Here is a 20,836-nt window from a genome sequence, read left to right as displayed (position 1 = left end):
TGACGCACGATTCTAGGCGTTTGTTGATATGAAGAGACGTAGGGACAAACATCAGGAAACTAACATCAGGAAAAGAGACAAATGCGGTGATCCTGGCTTGCGTGTATGGGGAAACATGATGATGAACGGACAGAAAGAAAACTCTCCACTTTCGACCAAAGAATCATTTACCGAAGATTATTAATTTGATGAAGTTATCTTCCCCCACGTGCGTCTTTTCTGGGGTGCCATTAATCCTCAGTTTGTTTTTATAAATGATAAAGCAAGGCCAAACAGGACTTATGCTGTTGATGAGCTCCTGAAAAGTAAAGATATCCACAGAATGGATTGGCCAGCGTGCTTCCTTGATTTAAATTCCACTGAACATGTATTGGATACTTTCGGAAGATGACTGGCGGTACAGTCTTACACTTCGGAGAACGCCAAACAGCTGAAACTGATTTATCTTGAAAAATGGGAACGGAACTCTTACCCCAAGCACTGTCACTGTCAGATAATCTGGTGTTGAGTATCGACAGACTGTGCAACGCGATCATTGCAGTTAGAGGAAGTCATATTTCTTACTAAGGCTCTTTGGACTTTTGTTCTCCCATTTGGTCAGACAATGTTTTTGTACGAACGTCATTTCATCAATGCAGCCTTTTCTATTCGTTCCGTACGGTATGCTTCCTATTCATTTTTATGCTGCTGTACTTTTCTTTAAGTACTGCATTGTGCCTCTGTAGTATGAATTCACGTCTCCTAGTTGATTTTTTGTGGAAATATGGCCCGGACTAGAAGAGTTGCTTAAGTTTTGCTTATTAGTGTGTATATATAATACAGGGTGTTTCATAGATCATGGGACAAACTTGGAGGGGTGGTGGAGTGGAGCGTACTAAAACATGCGTTTTTTACAGGTACGTAGGGTCTAAAGTGGCGTGTTAAGGCAGGAACGGGGGGGGAAAGACACGAGAGGAAAAAGTGTTTATGTACAAAATCAACGCAAAGCGCTTCTTTGCAGCAATAATGTATTCACAATAAATGTTTAAAATTGCCACCACCAGCAGTAATACATGCTTGGTAACGTAGATGGGATTCACGAACATTTTGAAAAACAACAGGTATTTCGGGCACGCTTGCAACCGCAATGGATAGTCGTGCAACGAGGTCCTCCAGTGAGTCAGCGGGAGTCTCGTTAATGATGCTCTTCAGATGGCCCCATAAAAGAAACCAAGCTAAATCAATCTGGCGAACGGGGTGGCCATCGAATGGGTCCACCACGGCCAATCCATCGGCCCTGAAATGTGCCATCCAAGTAATTGCGGACCCGCACGTGGTTATGGACTGGTGCACCATCATGCTGGAACCACGTGCGATCACGAACGGCAGCCAGAACACACTGCAACAATTCCGGTAACACCTCTTGCAGAAAAATATGATAACATAAGCAATTTGTACGTGCAAGTAAGAAGTATGGGCCTATGGAGTACTCGTTAACAATACCCGCCCACACATTCACGGAGAAGCGGGTTTGGAATGCATGTGGACGTGTGCCATGTGGATTATGAGTTGCCCACACGTGCATGTTGTGGCTATTGAAGATGCCGTCCTGTGAGAAAGTTGCTTCATCCGTGAATAGAACATCCGACGGGAAATCCACCTGCGCCGCACACTGTTGCAAGAACCAATGACAAAAATGAACTCGAAGAGGGTAATATGTCTCTTGCAAGGCTTGGACTCTCTGCGAATGGTATGGTTGCAAACCATTTTCATGCAATACTCCCCAAACGGTGGAATGACTCAGCTGCAGACGACGTGCAATAGCTCTTGTACTTGTCTGAGGTGATTCATGCACAATGTTCAAGATGGATTCTTCAATGCGAGGTTGTCGTGCACTTCTTCTTCCACTCCTAGTGTCAGAGGTGGCTTTAAATGACCCGTTTTCACACAGAGACCAATGCAACCTCTCGAAAATTGTGTGCTTCAGCATACGCCTGTTCGGAAACCGGTTCTGGTACAACCGTAGCGCTGCTCTGCCGTTCCCATTAGCAGCACCATACATGAGATGCATGTCAGCTTTTTCCCTGTGCATAACCTCACAGTTCACGCTCGACATCAAGAGTTGCGAATGATCCTCTTATGCATCGGATCGTGGTTTGTCCGGCTCAATACCGCCTTCTACCGCTGCATTGCCAGCCAATCACAGCTGTAGTTCCTATTACTGTTCCCTTTTTTGAACATTTATTGTGAATACTGTATTGCTGCAAAGAAGCACTTTGCGTTGAATTTTCTACATAAACACATTTTCCTCTCGTGTCGTTTTTTTGCGTTCCTGCCTTAACCCGTCACTTTAGACCCTACATTCCTATACAAAAAATGCATGTTATAGTACGCTTCACCACCAAGTTTGTCTTATGATCTATGAAACACCCTGTATATTAATTTTATATTTATGATTATCTCCTAGGAAAGGCAATGCAAAATTATTTCAAATTGAAACTAGAGTAGATCTACTCTAGTAGGAAATGTTAATACCTAAGAAGACTGTTTTAAAACTATTAAAAACTCGTAATAAACTTGAAAGAAGTTTAAAATTTATAATGGTAGTGTTTAAATAGACAGAAAAAGAATAGTACATGTATAAAAATAAGGAAGAGCAGTACATACATAAAAAAAAAGCAAGTAAATTACCGCTGATTTCCAGAAAGAAGTTGCCTTATTAAGGGCAATAATCCCCTCCCCACCAAAAAAAAAAAAAAAAAAAAAAAAAAAAAAAAACCGCACTAATTTGAGTATGATCGCATTTCGGCTTCTTCGCATGCTTAATGAATTCTTATACTCGAAAAAAAAAATTATGTATAAAACTTGTATTTAAATGAATCACTAATACCGTACTTACTCGCATAACAGTCGACCTTTTTTTTTGCCAATTTTTCATTGTGAAAGCCTTGGTGTTATGCGAGGAAATTTAGTACACAATATTGTACACTTTTGGAGATTTTTTTCGCTTCAAAACGGGGGTGCGACTATTACGCAAGGGCAACTATTATACGAGTAAACACGGTAATTTTCAAACATGAAACTAATTCCCCGACGTGTTAAAAAAGAACATATTTACAAAATGATTGTTATAAAACTTTACCGGGAATTTAGAAGTATCAATGCATATAAAACTAATGTAAGAATATTACACAATTTGTTGTTGTGTTGTGACTTATCTCACTTGTCTGATAGTAACTTTATAACAAGCCCATAAAATCCATCGCGGCAAGAAGTGCAAGATTGCCTTCAACAGAATTGAGCACCATACAGGTGACAATACTACTTTTGCTCAGTTCCGCACCCAAGTTTGATGGAAGGCACCCTGTTGGGGACGTGTCCAAGGGAATTACACAAAGGCTTAATATACATACGTACACAAATGTTTTAGAAATCGTCTTCTTCCTGCCTGTATTTTCGTTAGGCCGCTATATAATTTTCTATCAGAAACTGTCAACAACTTTCAGTTCACGTTGAAACTTCCCAGGGCGTTTCTCATTAGGTTCATATTTGACAAAATGATTATCCAATTTTCTGGCCTGTTTCAGACCTGCTTTTATTTATCCTCATTTAGAATTGAACCATTTTATTCGTTATGACTATGTTCTGGGGATTAGGAGTCCCAATGACTACGTCTAACATTTCATTTTCGCTTAGGGAGTTTTTAACTAAAAATCCATCAATATCTTGAAACGATGGATCATCGAAACTTCTTTCACCAACTGTATGTATAGCTGTAATGATGTTGGAAAACTTAGGTATTAGGGATGGTTTGGTTTGGTTTATTTGACTATTACAAAGCACTCAAGAGCTATCTGCCTAAGAGGAGGGATGGCATCGTGGAGGACTTTCTTAGGGAAGCTCGCTCGTATAGACGTTACACATGGGGAAAGCCATGAAAACGCCCGTGCAGCTAGCCCGTTCGCCAAGATTCGAACCCCGGACCGAATTACGAGAGTTCAGCGACTTTATCACTCAGCCTCCCGTATTTAGGAATGATGGGATGTTTGCTTTATACACAAGCCGCTTTCCAACATGGATTCAGAGTTGCTGTTGTAATTCAGTTGACTCTTTTCCAACAATTGATTGATACAATCGATAAACGGGAATTTCTACCATACGACAATGATTATTAGTGTTTCATGATTCAGTTTGCAGAAAACATGTTGGAATGTTCGTTTTACGGAGTATCTTATGTGCGTGCATATAGTGTTGTGCCACAAATAAAAATTCTTTTTCTTAGAATTTCTCCCCACCTCAAAAAAAAAAAAAAAAAAAAAAAAAAAAAAAAAAAAAAAAACTCAGAGATTAATTTGTCAAGCTCGTGTTAAAATAAAAAGGCATGCGAAAAAAGAGAATGAAACATTTATTTTGAATTTGTGTTTAATAAAACTCGTGTAAAAACAGAATTAGTTGTACTTGGATTTTGCGTTCAGAAAAGTTTAAGATTCCCAATTTCCTTTACCGGTTGCGATGGCACATGTGAAATCCTCCCACGGGCCTCAGAAGTTGACCTTGAACGAGGTCCCCTTTGAGGCCCTCGCCGAGTTCTCTGAACCCGGGCCCCCGACGAAAGGAGAAGACAAACGCAGAAAAATTGAAGACGCCCTAACCTTGCAAACCTGTTGTCTCTCCTTCCAAGCCCCAAATGTACCCCCTTGAAGAGACAGTCGGAGGGACATGCCGTTTGCGGGCTCTTTCGGGGCTTTCGACGGCCGCAGAATGACGTAAGTCGGATTGCATACAACAGCAGCAAGTAAGCGAAATTCTTTCAATCCTTTTTCTCTTATACCGTGACTTCAATTCTGTTGCAGAATTCGATAAACTTAATTAGCAAGATGGTTTTTTTGTAGGGGGGGATTAAATTACTTAAAAAAACTCTCTTTAGTGAATTTTAAGTCATAGATTGCTGGGAAAACTCCATAAAATATGGCATCATAATTGTAGGATACGTTCCCGCGAAAAAAAAAAATTTTTTTTTGTTGCTAATACGAAAAATGTAGCACAGAACAAATACTATATTTCAATTAAATTTCATGATAAACAAGGAAATATAAATCAATATAGCTCCTATAGAATTCCTTTATATATTCTGTAAGTCAGAATGAATATTCGGAAGAATTTTTTGTTACTAACTGCACAACTAAGTGTCTAAAATAATTAATTAGCTTTTGTTTGTGTTGTTATTGTTACGTAAAATAACATGAAGATTTGTTTTCATGAAATAAATTATATTGAAATAATAATTAAATTTTTCCACATAAAATGTACATAATCGGATATAAATTAATGCTTTCTTAAATTTATCTATTTTATTTACGTATTTGTTTAAAATATATTATTCATATATTTATTTTCTTCTGCCATTACCAGTTATTTATACATTTTATTGATTAGCCCAAATGAGCTATTAATTTCGCTTTGGGATTTTGCGTTGAATTACTAGAAAAGGCGTATCACTTTTCAGATTGTTGCCACCAGTATTAGAATCCTGTATTATATTTAAAGAAATTAAATTATGAAGAATCTGCATAAATGTATGCATGTTTCTCGCACTGTGATAAAACCAGGTACCTAGAGCCATCCAGTTTTGAATAACGTAATCTTCCAGCGAATATGGGCATCTGGAAGCCCTAATTGGAGTTTGGAATTTGTTTCATTATCGATTTCATATTTTGTTACACTTTAACGAACTTTTGATTAACAAATTCAGCGATTTCGGGAAAAAGGCATTTTTATCTCCAGCGCGCGAGACTGTGTTGTAGAATTTCTAAAGATATGCACATTTTAAAATTATTTTGCGATATTGCTGTTGATTAATTTTTATGATTTAAGTGCGAAGAACATGATATTTCATAAACAAAGGTATCTATCACACAAAATGTTAAAAAGACGCCCCGTAGGGCGTAATGTAAAACCTGAAAGCTTTCAGATTCTTATTTTTTAACATACTCTTTTGTCTTAAATTTGATTGCCTTTATCTTTTTTTATTTTCGTATTTATTAACTCAGTTATTTTTTAGGATGGCAGAATTTTACTAATTTTAATTGTTTATTTTTGTATTTGCTAACTGATACATTTTTTAGGATGGTAGAATTTTACTAATTTTATTTGTTTATTTTTGTATTTATTAACTCATTTATTTTGAAGGATGGCAGAATTTTACTAATTTTAATTGTTTATTTTGTATTTATTAACTGATACATTTTTGAGGATGGCAGAATTTTACTAATTTTAATTGTTTATTTTTGTATTTATTAACTGATGCATTTTTGAGGATGGAATTTTACTAATTTTATTTGTTTATTTTTGTATTTATTAACTCATTTATTTTGAAGGATGGCAGAATTTTACTAATTTTATTTGTTTATTTTTGTATTTATTAACTCATTTATTTTGAAGGATGGCAGAATTTTACTAATTTTAATTGTTTATTTTGTATTTATTAACTGATACATTTTTGAGGATGGCAGAATTTTACTAATTTTAATTGTTTATTTTTGTATTTATTAACTGATGCATTTTTGAGGATGGAATTTTACTAATTTTATTTGTTTATTTTTGTATTTATTAACTCATTTATTTTTGAGGATGACAGAATTTTACTAATTTTATTTGTTTATTTTTGTAGGTATTAACTCATTTATTTTTAAAGATACCAGGGTTACACAATCTCTACTATTAAAAATCTGTGCGCTTCTGCCTGTTTGTTTGCGACTTTATCTCCTCCGGAACGGCGGGGAGTTCAGTTTCGAAAAAGGTACCCCCCCCCCCTTGAATTCCAAAAATTCTTGGGAAGCTATTTCGAACATTCTCATTTTCATACGATTTTGATCAGCCGAGATAGTAATTAAAAAACCTGAAAACGCTAATTTTTGCTGCCATTTTCCCCAGTCGCAATAGTCCCGCACGCTAGAGACAAAAATCTGCTTTATTTCGAAAACTGTTGCCACTGCTCAAATTATGAATTTCAATTTCTGGTCTTTGCGAAATATTAGTTCTAAATTTCTTACTTTATGTTTAGATACATATATAATTTTTCTATTTTTATAACAAATATTTTAGGTTGCTGGCCACGCGAGTGACTTAGTAATAACAAATTTATACTGCTATTTTGGATAATCGGACGTCAGATAATCGAAAGACTACTTACTGTATTAGCAGACATATTTGAATTAAATTCCTGCACATTTTAAATTCATCAAATTTCCAAAATTACTTCGCATTCTTAAAGGAAAAAAAGAGGGTAGTAAAACTGCATGAACAGTTTTAATAAAACCCATTGAAATTATAAATTAGGCCATAGTATTATTGGTCAAATTGCAACTTAATAATAAATGGAAAATTTTAAAATAATACAAGAACTACCAAATCAAAACGCAAAGAGTCATAAAGCTCAAAAATATGATTTGAAAAATGGCGCCAATCGATTGGATAAATGCCGAATTCCTCAAAACTATATACTATATATGTAGAACTAGCCAAAGCATGCTATCTGCCTAACGGAATAAAACCAGGTGTTTCTCTACTAATTAATAGAATAAACACTAATTAATAATCTACTCACTACTATTACATGCATGCATACACATAATAATTCATATTAAAACTGTGAAACTTAGACACTTCGCAAATGACCGTCTGCCATATTTTTCGGCAATATTTCAGAAGAAAACCATCTGGTTTGTCTTCGTAAAACAAACACTCCAAGGCCTCATTTTAGTAGGCAACGTCCACCACCTCACCCGAAGACCAACAAAGCTTATCAAGTGTGTGCAGAGGGGGGTATGGAAGACAACTACCATCATCACTTATCGTGAGCAAAAAACAATACGTATTCCAAACATGCACCAGACAAATCGGCGTCTGCAGAATAGAAGACAATTTTGAGATGATAACGCTTCTGATTTATTTTTATCGGAAGTAAAGAATAAAACTAACTTAAAAAAATAAGGCTGTTGATTCATTATCGGTGTCCGAATCATGTATATTAAGTTATCGTAATCTAATACCAATCGAAAAAAAAAAAAAAAAAACTGACCAAAGCAGGTGGTTCCTCTTCCCCTTTAAAAAAACAGATGTAATTTCACGTAAAGTCAGATCACGTAACGTTCGCCATTTTTGTTTTTGTTTACAGTCCAGCTTATGAATAACTAACTATGATAATCTGAACACCAGGAGAACAGTTTTGATTTTAAGAAAGAGATATATAATATCTAAGAAAAATTACATTAAGATGGTATGTATAGCAGCAATGACAAATTTAATTACAACACTTCAATGCAAATTTTTTGTTGTTGTAGCTGTGGCTTTATATTTTGGCTTATTCTTAATAGACATAAATGTTAGTCGATTAATTTATTATAGCAAAACACACGATAGCTACTTGCTCTAAAAAAATACTTTTCGGGATCGGACACTGGAATGTTAGAGTTCCACGAATCTTGAAAAAGACTAGTGTGCAAAAATATGAATCTGTCATTTTTTTACGTCATTCGCATCTTTCGAATTCTAATTTAAAAATTTAATTTAACTTTTAAGCATTTTGAATCAAAATTTAAATTAAATAAAAATTTAGGTATGTTCACGTCCAATAGAAGCAACATTCGTTTAAAAAAATTACAAAATAGCAGGTACTTAAAACTCATGGAATAATTAATGAAATGGAAGGGGAAAAATATAATTGATTATACAAGTTTGCGAAAACAAGAAATTAAATGACTTTGTTTAATAATTCACTTACAATTTTATATCACCAGTAATAAAAGCGTGGGGTATCCTTGATACATTTATAAAAATAACTGTAAGGGCTTTCTATAATGCAATTCTATGACTAAATTTCGTTATTTAGTCGCCCACACTTTTATTTTAATTGCCATATAAAATTGTAAATGAATTTTATAAAGATACGCATTTAATTTCTCGTTCTCATGAAACTACATGAAAAATTATTTTTTTCCTTTAAGTTCATTAATTATATTATAAATTTTAAATAAAATATTATTTCATAAAAACATTTTTTTTATTTTTATAAAAAGGATTAAATCTTAAAAAATCTAAATCGAATTTTGAAACAATCACCACATTGTATTGTCATCCATAAATAGTGGGTGTACAAAATTCGAACTCGATAGCCTTATCAGCAACTAGTTTAAGAATCGATGACAAATTTTTGTCCATAGCGACAAGCACCATGAATCAGCTATATAAAAAGTTATAAATAAAAATATTAGATTCAGTATTATTGCAAACAACTTTAAACTTTAATAAAGTTTTATTAAGAAGAATTATTCTGTTAATAATATTTTGTAGAGCTGTTAATGCTGATCAAAAAAGAATCAGTCGATTCCGAGATACTTCTTGATCGTAGCATACATACGAGTGAATCACGAATTATTTATAGGTAATATAGTTAGATTCTTGCTTTATACTTTTATTGCGCAATCGTATATCATGACGTCAACCATAAGAAATAGAAGGGTAACAATACTTACAAAAAGACTCCAGTGTCCTTCATGTAATATTACGGTTACCGCAAACGCAATATTTATAAGTTCTATGTATTGAAAAACTGAAAATAAAATGAACTATTAGTTTAATGTATTGTATACAAAGTTGCTAGCTGCGACCAAAGATAAATTTATGAGTTCTATGTGCGCCTAAGAAAATACATAAAAATATTTCATTACGAATGAAGTCAGTTCATTCTTCTCCAGCACCACAACAATTTCGTAAATAATTTTTTGTTGCCAAACCAGAAAACAGCCAACCAGTGGCTGAGCGGTTAAAGCCGTTGAACACTGGTAATTCGATCCCGGGTTCGAGTCCTGGCGAATGGGCTGGCTGCATGGGCGTTTTAGTGGTTTTCCCCATGTGTAACGTGGATACGAGCCAGTTTCCTTTAAAAAGACCTCCACGGGGCATCCCTCCCTTTCCGTGTAGTGCCTAAGGGCGGAACGAGTTAAAAAAAAAAAAAACTTTTTATATTTTAGGTTAATACGTATACGTATGACGTCATGATTTAAATTTATTGTAATATAACACATTTTTCTCAATATCAATTAAAGAATTAACGTAGAAATAATATATCGTATCAATCAACCTAATCTGAAACAAAAAAGTTGCCAACAGCCAGCTATTTATGTAAAATGTTGACATTAGCGAAAAATTTTCGACATACAGTGACATCACATGCAATCGCGCACTTTCTTCAACGTCAGGAAATGACCTGATGTAATAATAATATATTTAATGCTTGGCAATGCTAATTTTATTTCATATTTTTCAAAAATTACAAATTTTTGATTAACAAACTCTACGATTTGAAGGCGAACAGAGGCAACACTTCTCGAAATAAAGCAGATTTTTATCTCGAGCGTGCGAGACTGTTGCCACTCGGAAAAATGAGGGCGAAATTAGTGTTTTCAGAGTTTTTAATTAATAATTCGGCTGTCTATCTATCTATGAAAGTCGTACGAAGACGAGAATGGTCGACATGGCTTCCCACGAATTTTTGGAAATGGGGGGGGGGGGGAGTTGCCTCTCTCGAAACTCAACTCTCCGCCGTTCCGGAGGAGATAATGGCACAAATATACAAACAGACAGAGGCACACAGATTTTAATAGCATAGATAGTTTGAAATATTTTAGACTTAATTTACGTCGAAAACTTTCAACAGTTATACACGATATATTTTTAGAAATTAAACAACATTTAGTTTCCAGAATGGTAAGCGAAAGCAAGGGTTCTTGATCAAGTAAATAGTCCTTCACCAAGAGTTCTTGCTAACCTTTTTCCTATGACCGAATAAACAGTCACAAAAGCTAGAAGATTTACAGGATGCAAAATCAGATCCTTTACCCGACAAAAAGGCTATCAAGTCCTACGGCATATATTTTTACATCTATAAATTACTCATCGAAGATTCTAATTTTGAGTAGAAAGCACAACTCGTTGCAATGTATCTCCCATAGGAAAATAACGTGTATTCATACAGTATACAAGTTATTTTGGTTAAGAATAACACGCTGTCAGTGGGAAGTGAATTAGAGAATACACTATATTATCATAAATTATGTTTTGAACATTTTATTTTGATTAGCATATCCATACTTAAATAAACATGCATTTATTCCCTTATGAGAATTAAATTTTCAGCAATGCCATTTTTAGCAGCTGTCATCTTTTCCCGCTTTCGTTATTGAATTTCAGGACTTAATATCGGGAGTTTCTCAATTATGAATTTGACTTAAAATTTAGGACATTTATATGAAAGGATCGGACGAGTGTCACCTCAGAATGCAGAAACTTCAGTTATGTGATGTTACAAGTTCTGTTAAATCACTTTTATTCGTACATTGGATAATGAATTAAGTGAGTTAATCGACATCCGGAGTTCTAAAAGTTTTGATATTTTAATTCCATTATCACATTATAATTACGCATAAAGTCTGTATACAATGATATGTACTGTATAGAAAACACAGCATAATATTAAAAAAAAAAAAAAAAAAACTCTGCCAGGATTCGGATTTTAATGGTGTACCAGAGAGTTTATATAAACCCTCTGGTGCGATTCTCTCACATATACGAGTACATATGATACAGTCGTGTATATATCATACAAGTATTACAAACGATTGTCTTCCAAACGCAAACATTCGGCAGCATGTTATTTTGAAGCATTATAAGCGTTAATGCATTATAAAAATATGTTATACGCGTTATTTTAAAAGTGATTCGGCGCAAAAATGAGAGTAAATTATTGTGCTTTCCTCTTGGCCAGACGCCTTTCTGCAATCATATGCGTGCTGCTACATTCGCTTCTATGGCAATAATATAAAAATTGTAAATGTTCTTTAATAGGCAGGAGTAGAGTGTCAAGTGAATTGTGGCCGCAAAATGTTAATTTAAATAATAATAATAATAAAAGAAAAAAAAAAGAATTTAATCCGGCTCGACTGCTTCTTCTTCAAAATGGATGAACGGACGCACTAAGCATCAAGCGTCTAAGTATCTACGCAATTAGTTTTTTCTACGTATCTACGTCTCAGTGTTCTTATTTCAGTGCCTCCAAAAGTGTTCTGTGATTACATTCTTCGGCCAGTTCTAATTATGAAGGAATCTACAGAGGTTTGTTATTCTGTGTTCACAGTGAATCATGGAAAATGTCCTGTTTCACCGAAAATTTTAATGCAAGTTTGTGCTGCATTCTCAATCAAATCATTCATGTCGTGTCACCGAATTACAGTTTCATTACATATATATATATACATTAAATTAAACAAATAATCCATGCAAGATTTTATTTCACGGCGAAAATATTCACGTAAAAAAAATTGGAATAAAACAGATTTATCAAAATTTAAGAAAACGGGAAGATTTTGTCTTTGTCAAGTCTCTTATGTATATTTTTTGAGACATTATTATTAGTATTGCGTGCGTTCAAGTTCGTAATACATCGAATGCACACAGAACCGATTATTATTATTATTATTTTACCAAAAGAAATACTTCACAGATCTGGAACTTTACCAAAAAATACACGTACAGCTTTTCACAGCATCACAGAGTACAATCAAAAGTTACACTTCAAACTACTAACAACGTTAAACACTATGCAATGTAAAACGCATCTCAAAAGTGAGGCTAACACGGAGATATATTAGTACTCTGAACGAAACAACTCAGAAATAACGTTCTCTCCGATCTTACATAGTTCCACCCACCCGCCAAGAAATATCCACTTCCACTTCTCGAAATTACTGGAAGGCATATGAGGAACAGATACAGTTACATACAGGATCAATTACACTTATTTAAATACAATACCTATCGCAGTTGTACAAGGATCGGACCAAAATGTAGCTAAATACTAAAAGTGGCGACTTTTGACGATTTTTCACAAAGTTTGGCGACAAACCATAGTGATATCTCGCCAATTTACCGAGCTGCTACTTCCTTTTTTATGGCAAATATATAATTCTGCCAGGCGCATTGCGATCACGTGACTTTTGATCAACAAAAATTTCATAGGTGAAGTATGAGGACGTTATAGTAAATAAAGGCTCAGCTTAAGGCTCCAGCATGACTAATTTTCCTTTTACCTGTATCCATTTCATCGTCAATCTCAGCATCACGCTCATTACTGTAATTTATATGGCGAAAACAATTTCTTCACCACCCAAAACCCCAAAACTTGATTCGGTGTTTTCTATATTTATTCCCTCCGACACTTCATTTTGAGCGATGACTTTGCGCAATTTTCTTTTCGAAATATGATTACAAATTCTTTCGCAGCTGGTGTCCTAGCTGTTAATATGTATTTCATTTTTAACTATACAAACCTTATCTTTTAATGAAAAGCGAAATAGAAAGTTCATCAGTGGTCTGTCAAAATGGCACTTTTACGCCGCGCGTGAATACATTTGCCGTAAATTAATTAACATCGTTATGGCATTCATTATTACGAACAAGAATTTGAAAAAGAGCTTGTGATTTTAATGATTGAGTCTAATTTTATATTATTTTCACTCTCACTACGAACGCAAGTGGCGCGCTAAAAAATCTACAAATAGAGCTAGCGAATTTACACTATACTATAAGTCTCTTGAAAATATAGATTTGACCGACTAAAACGTCCTTGTACGAAGTAAGAGAAGTAATGTTATCGCGAAAATTTTGGGTATCATGTTTCAAAGAAAATATCCATTTTGACCGCTTTCAAATCCATTTAAACGATGTTTTGCGTGGCATCTGTACGTACGGACAGAATAAAAAACTCTCTTCCCCAAAACTGGTTGTAATATAAAACGTATTTAAAATGGATTCAAAAGAGATTTTTTTCGTGACGTCAGTATGTACGAACGTATGTATGTATTTCGCTTAATTCAAAAATGAGTAGCCTCAATGTTGAAAACTATGTATATGGGACTGCAATAACATGTACTTGTGCACCTCCCTTTCTCGTTGCAATCGGCCGCTCCAAAAGTCAAAATTTATATATATATAAATTTTGACTTATGGTTTGAATCTAGCAAATAATTTGATGCTTACCTGGAAGTAAGATGAAACACTCTCTTAATTTAGTTGTTGTTAATTGATGATAGATTGGTTTATTCCCTTTCTAAGTCGATTAATCAGCGATCAATGACAATAACTACTTTTTCAATTTTTAGACTTTACTTTTGGTTTTGGTGCTTTTGCGATTTAAGATATTTCTTAGCAAATTTTAAACAAGAAGTTGAAATTACTATTTAAAATACTAATTTAAATTTCGACTAAAAATTTTTTTCCTTTATAATTTTAAATTGAATTTGTATTCCTTCGAGATGGTATATGGAAAGTTTCCTTATTATAAATTGATATGAATTAGTAATTTATTACTTTGCAGCTTTAGCGCAAGTTATAGGCTTTCTAATTTACTTTTAATTGCTTTATTTTGAATTTATATTCTAACTAATAGCAGCTTTTAGCGCTATTTTAGTAATAGCCTCTATGTATTATCTCCAAGAAGAATTCTAATTTTCTCGCCAATTTAGGCTAAATTTCTTAAATGGAAAACTACACTTCACGACAACTCTTTTACTTCCATCGCTTAATACCTGAATTTCCAGCCATTTGGTCTTAAAATTTTGAAGGCACATTTGTTAATTATAACTTACCGGTTTGATTTTTAAAATTTGTAATTATTTACATGTTTTAAATTTTAATTTTAAGGTTGTATAATTTTTGATCTTCTTATGATTTTGAATTAACTTTTAATGTTCTAATATGTGTACTTCTATTTTTGAAAATGAAATGAGAGTGTAGGGGATATGTCTTCTAAAGTATGCATCTCGTTCAGATTAATAGTGTTCTTAATAGAAACTTTAATTTTAAGATTATTTGCTATTTTGTTTAACAAGATTCTTGGGTTAAATGGACTAATGTCTTTTTTTTGGATTTTGACTTATGGTTTGAATCTAGCAAATAATTTGACGCTTACTTGGAAGTAAGATGAAACACTCTCTTAATTTAGTTGTTGTTAATTGATGGTAGATTGGTTTATTCCCTTGATAAGTCGAATAAACTGCGATCAATGACAATAACTACTTTTTCAGTTTTTATACTTTTGGTTTTGGTGTTTTTGCGGTTTAAGATATTTCTTAGCAAATTTTAAACAAAAAGTTGAAATTACTATTTAAAATACTAATTTAAATTCTGACTAAAAATTTTTTCATTCATAATTTTAAATTGAATTTGTGCTACTTGGAGATAGTATACGCAAATTTTTATTATTATAAATTTATATGAATTATAATATATATATATATATATATATGCGATAAAATCAATCTCAGAAGTAATGATCAGCGGGAATTTTGATCGCGTAGAAGTATTGATCCATAATGAATAGGAACTTGGAGGCGAAGGCAGATTAAATCTTCATTTTTTATTTTAGCAAACATGTTGCGGCCACAATCAAGTTGGCAAATTAATTGTGCCTATACCGAAGAGTTTACATTTTAGATAAATTTGCAGTAAGATAGAAGAAGCAAACAGACTGCAGTCCAGCTAGACCAAGGCGTAGAAAGCAAATGCGTTATGTTCAGGGTGAAATCTTAATTCAGACTGAGTTAGTTTTGGTTCTCAATTCATTTTGATTGTATAGTTAATATTGCTATAAAATTACTATTGGCTGCTTGAGCTTCAGTTCCATTTACATCAAAGAATTACGTAAGAGTCATATGACATGGATTAATATAGAAATGACGCAGTGTAGAGAGAGATTACTGTTTTTAGAATAGGGAAGGGAAATTAATTTACGCTGCTTATTTAATTCTTTAAATATTCTTTATTTTTCTTACATATTTATTATATATATATATATATATATGCACCCACTCTGTTACCAAGCTCAGTGAGTTCAGTTCTTTTATTCTTATACGTTGATGACTTGTGCATTTTTTGCTTAGTGATTGTACTATAATTCTTTGTTCCGATTTAGGTTTTTATTTCTTTAATCAATTTGCATGCAATAGTTGTAGAATTATCAACAATTTAAAAGTTGTTTAAGTGCCACTAAACCTAACGAGACTGCCACATGATTGCATTTGAAACTCTTAGTAGAAAAGTGAATTAAGTCAGTTTCTGCACCAACTTCAGTGTCTTTTTGCCAAGTGGGACCAATAGTAAACTTTCAGTTTTGCGCGCTGAAAAATCTGCCTTCCTGCCCGCTGGCCGAATTGCTTTTTTTTTGGGGGGGGAAGAAACTATAATTTTAATTGTAAATTTTTTTAACTGTGTTTAACTGTATTTCATGTTTTACGTTTTTCTGTATTTTTCAATTTTTTTTATGAAGATATTTTGAGTTTTTATGTATTTTTGCCTTCCCGCGAACTGAGAACTGAAGTAATTGAATGATAAACATAGCTCTAATGAAATTCGAGGAAATAAGTTCAATGTATTGGATTATTCATTTATGGCAAAGCACACGAGGGCTATCTGCCTAACGGGAGTGATGCCTTCGTGGAGGACTTTCTAAGGGAAACTGGCTCACATGTACGTTACACACGGGGAAAGCCACGAAAATGCCCATGCAACCAGCCCGTTCGCGGGATTCGAACCTCGGACCGAACTACCAGTGTTCAGCGTCTTTACCGCTCGGCCGCTGGTGAGAGGAAATAAGTTCAAATGAAATGCAAATAACAGATGCGTATAATTTAATAGGCTATACAAGGAAGTCGTATGGTGTCCACATTAGACTTTTTTTAATTAACTGCTTGCTATATTTACTTCTACAGTAACGTTAGAAACACAGAATTCGCCTTGATCCTCCGCAATATTCGAAAAGAGTGTTCTTTATATAAGCTTTTATTTAGCTCCCTCATGGTGTTTGTCGTTATCGTGGAAATTTTATTATCGATTTTTAACTATTCCCCGATAGGTTATCGAATTTAATTTTACGTACACTTTTTGTCGATGACATTCTATTGTAGTTAAGACATTAGTTATTGTAGTTAAGTCTTTGTTTAATGAGCAAACTAAAATCTCAGAAATTTACTGCTTGTACCAACGAATAGAGCGGCAAACAGTCTTTTAAATAAAATTTAAATGCAAATTTTGGCACTTTTTTTAAAACTTTTTGGCGAATTTTTTGAAAACGCCCGATTTTTGTTTGTCTATTTGAAGTCCATGATTTTAAAATTTCAGAATCTAAAAATGTATCGGTTACAAACTTTTGATAGTTTCATAGATTACAATAAAATTCTTCATCTTCTTTCAAAACAAAAATGATAGAAAGATAATAATTGTTTCAAAAGATATGCAACAATTTGAAACAGGAGGCGCACTGTCGGTTCTCGATTGTTAAAGTTATAATGCCATTACATCAAGCTATTTTTCCTGTCTTTGTACAGATTTCTTTATATCTTTCACTCTCTTTCAAAAGTAGAATGGAAAAAAAAAAAAAAAAATATTAAGCGACTTTGTAAAATTTTCTAAAACAAACTGTGCTCATATAAGCTTTTATTTAACTCGCTTATAGTGACTGTTGCTACGGTCGAAACATTACCATCGTTTTTAAACTGTTCTCTGATTATCTACCTATCTCGGGATTTTACTGCTCGAATAGAGCCGGCAATTACTGTAAATAAAATTTATATGAGATTTTTAACATAATTTCTGATTTTCTGGCAATATCGATGAATTTTTCGGCCAATCGACGTAACAAATTTGTTGGAAGAAAAAGATTATTCGTTGTTGAAAAATGATTTCATAGTTTGTAAAGACATTAGGATTATTTTTCGAAGCCAGAGAGATGAAAAATTAGCAACGCCTTCGCCGCGAATCGAACCACGGACCTCTGGAATACCGGCCCAGTGTGTAGAACCACTACACCACGAAGGCACGCTAGGAAAGTGGGAGAAATACCTTATATACTCCGATACGTGCTATCGAAATTAAATTAAACGCATATTAGAATTCAGCACATTTATTTATTGAAAATATTGAATCTGATAGTATCCAGGCTCTATCTCAGGAAAAAAGAAAGAATCTTAAAATATTCAGTAATCTGTATCAAAAGAAATGTACGAAACCAATGTACAACCTTATATACTCCGCTTTTTAAAGGGCGACTGGGGTTTTCAGGGGACCCAACCGCCAAATCCTGGGTGTGGAGAAACCTCATCCAACACTCTTTTAGTTCGGGCGTCAATGTAAAGATATTAGGTATATCTGGAAGCAAGAGAGATTGAAAAATTAGTAACGCTTTATCCGGGAATCGAACCACGGACCTCTGGAATACCGGCCCAGTGTGCAGAACCACTACACCACGAAGGCAAGCTAGGAAAGTTGGAGACATACCTTATAAGTTGAATAATTTGATTTACATGCAAAGCTTTCTCGACGCAGCAAGACTGCATCTATATCAGAACCAATAAAACGTGCAATTCAAAGTCAAAGTAAAAAAAAAAAAAAAAAAAAAAAAAAAGAATTAGAAAAATCTGAAAGCTTTCAAATTTTATATTACATTCAAAGGCCCCCCTTTACACATACACACACGTTTCGAGAGCATTTCCGCTAACGCCACTTTGGGCTAAATATATTTAAAAACAGCTTATCTTTAGAATATCTGATAGACAGCCTTGCGCGCTGGAGATAAAATGTTTTATTCCGTATAGTGTTGCCACTGTTCGCTTTTGAACTGTTGAACTTTTTAATCAAAAGTTCGTTAATGTTTTGCAAATTATGAAAAAGACAATAAAACAAATTCGAAATTCCGGCTTCCAGGTGCCCATGTTCTGGTGGAGGACTATGTTATTGAAAATTTCATGGATCTAGGTACAGTTGTTTTTCCACAATGCGAGAAACATACATACATTCATGCAGATTCTTCATTATTTAGTTTCTTTAAATATAATAGAGGGCGATAATATTTGTTGGGAACACTTTGAAAAATGATACTGGCGTTTATAGTGATTAAATGCAAAATGACATTCGGGACTAATAGGCCTTTTGCGCTAACGCTCAAATGGTCTAATAATAAAAATTAACGAAGATCTCCTTTTTATTATTAATCTGCACACTTTAAATAAAGAGTCTGGCTTGATCACCTGACATTTTAAACATGAAGGCTCTAAACTAAATATTTAGCTTTCACTTAGTTTAAATACTTAGTTCTGATTTTGAATTACGTCCAAAGGGGTGTTTTTTTAACGTTTTGTGCGTTACTTTTATTTATTAAATATTATGTTCTTTGCACTTAAACCCTAAAATTCAGTTCAAGAGCAATATAGCAAAATAATTTATAAATGAGCATAGCTTTGGAATTTCCAATACAGTCTCGCGCGCTGGAGATAAAAATGTTTTTTCTGTACTACGTTGCCATTACTCGCTTTGAAATCGTTTAGTTTGCCAATGAAGAATTCGTTAAAATTTTACAAAATATGAAATTGATAATAGAACAAATTCCAAATTTCAAATTTGTGCTTTGAGATGCCCATATTCGGGTGGAGACATCAAATTTTGATGGCTCTAGGTACCATTGTTTTATCGCAATGCGAGAAGCATACATACATTTATACAGATTCTTCATTATTTAATTTCTTTAAATATAAGACAGGGCGATAACATTTGGTGGCAACAATTTGAAAAGTGAAACAACGCTTTTATGAACCAACGCAAAATACCTAAACGAAACTAACAGTCGAGGAGTGAGTGTAACAGCCAGCCTGGTAGACTGCGAGTTCAGCGAGAGCGTATTAAAATCTTAAGAAACTCTTTTGGGTAGTCGTTAAAATCTGAAAACTTTCAGTTTTTTTTTTTTTTTTTTAAACTTCTAACCAAAAGTTTATAAGATACTTCTCCCGCCTTCCTAGTGTAGTGGTTCTGCACACTGGGCCGGTATTCCAGAGGTCCGTCGTTCGATTTCCGGCAAAGGCGCTTGCTCATTTTTCAATCTCTCTTGCTTCCAAATACCCTAATGTCTCTACAAGTCGAATGACAGAATACTACGGAATTATAAACATTTTAAAACAAACTACTTTTTTTGCGCACTACTTTTTTTTAAACAATAATTTTGGATAATTTTCTTATTTATTCAATAGTGTAAAGATAGAAGCTCTGCTAGTTAGTATGATTATTGAGTAAGGAATATGTCAAAATTTACTAAATAAATAAAAAAAAATCTGAGCCGCCCAACCGTGATAGTGGTTAGAGACTCCGGCTGCCGTACTGATGGACTGAGTTCGAATTTCGGAGAAGGCATGGATGTTTGTAAATGTATAGTGTCTGTGCGGCATGGGGTACTCTACATATGCGGCGAGTCGAAAGTCTTCTCGTGAGGTTGTTGGTAGGAAAAGAGGGGTGGGAGACTTTGGACACGCCCCCCCTTCTGAGGCACTGCTTTCAAAATTGGGGGAGGAATTGAGCTAAAGTCGAGCTGTCATAAGGCTCTTTCCGACGATGAATGTGGTAAGCTTATACTAACCCTTCTCAGACAAGTAAGATTAACAACAGCAACAAAAAAAAAACCTGATCTCGAAATAAATAATAAAAAAAAAAAATTCTAAAATATTGTTTTTTTTTGTCATCAGTTCGTGCATATGAAAAATTGCAGGAATAGGAAGGGAAGTTTCTTGTTTTGACTCAAACAGCAAAGAAATGAAATCGTATAAAAATAATTCCACTGATCAAATTTGTCGAAACATAGTATTCCTAGCAAAAAAATATTTTAGAATTTTAATGGCAATAACTTTTGCTGAAGCGATAAACTAAGAAGTAAACTCTCTCATTCAGTGAAACCTTATTTTGTGTACTAAAAGAAAAACAATCC

General features: G+C 33.8%; 1 protein-coding gene and 1 long non-coding RNA gene across 7 annotated transcripts in view; one reads left to right on the top strand and one right to left on the bottom strand.

Moving 5' to 3' along the window:
• MESR6 (misexpression suppressor of ras 6) overlaps positions 1 to 20,836 on the bottom strand; it is a 692,054-nt gene that overhangs the window by 359,270 nt on the left and 311,948 nt on the right. The window lies entirely within an intron of this gene.
• LOC118188542 (uncharacterized) overlaps positions 1 to 20,836 on the top strand; it is a 311,615-nt gene that overhangs the window by 135,699 nt on the left and 155,080 nt on the right. Inside the window, exon 1 of one of the 4 annotated variants that reach the window (XR_004758125.2) lies at positions 4,646 to 4,774. The exons of the other annotated variants lie outside the window; for them this stretch is intronic. This is a non-coding gene — a long non-coding RNA (uncharacterized LOC118188542). Of the gene's footprint in view, positions 1 to 4,645; positions 4,775 to 20,836 lie in introns of those variants that run through there. 4 annotated transcript variants of the gene reach the window in all.

This window comes from Stegodyphus dumicola, chromosome 2 (genome assembly GCF_044657685.1).
Source record: "Stegodyphus dumicola isolate Sdum_Otavi_A_Nest chromosome 2, ASM4465768v1".
NCBI classification, from domain to species: Eukaryota; Metazoa; Arthropoda; class Arachnida; order Araneae; family Eresidae; genus Stegodyphus; species Stegodyphus dumicola.
This window is presented reverse-complemented; position numbering and strand designations above follow the sequence as displayed.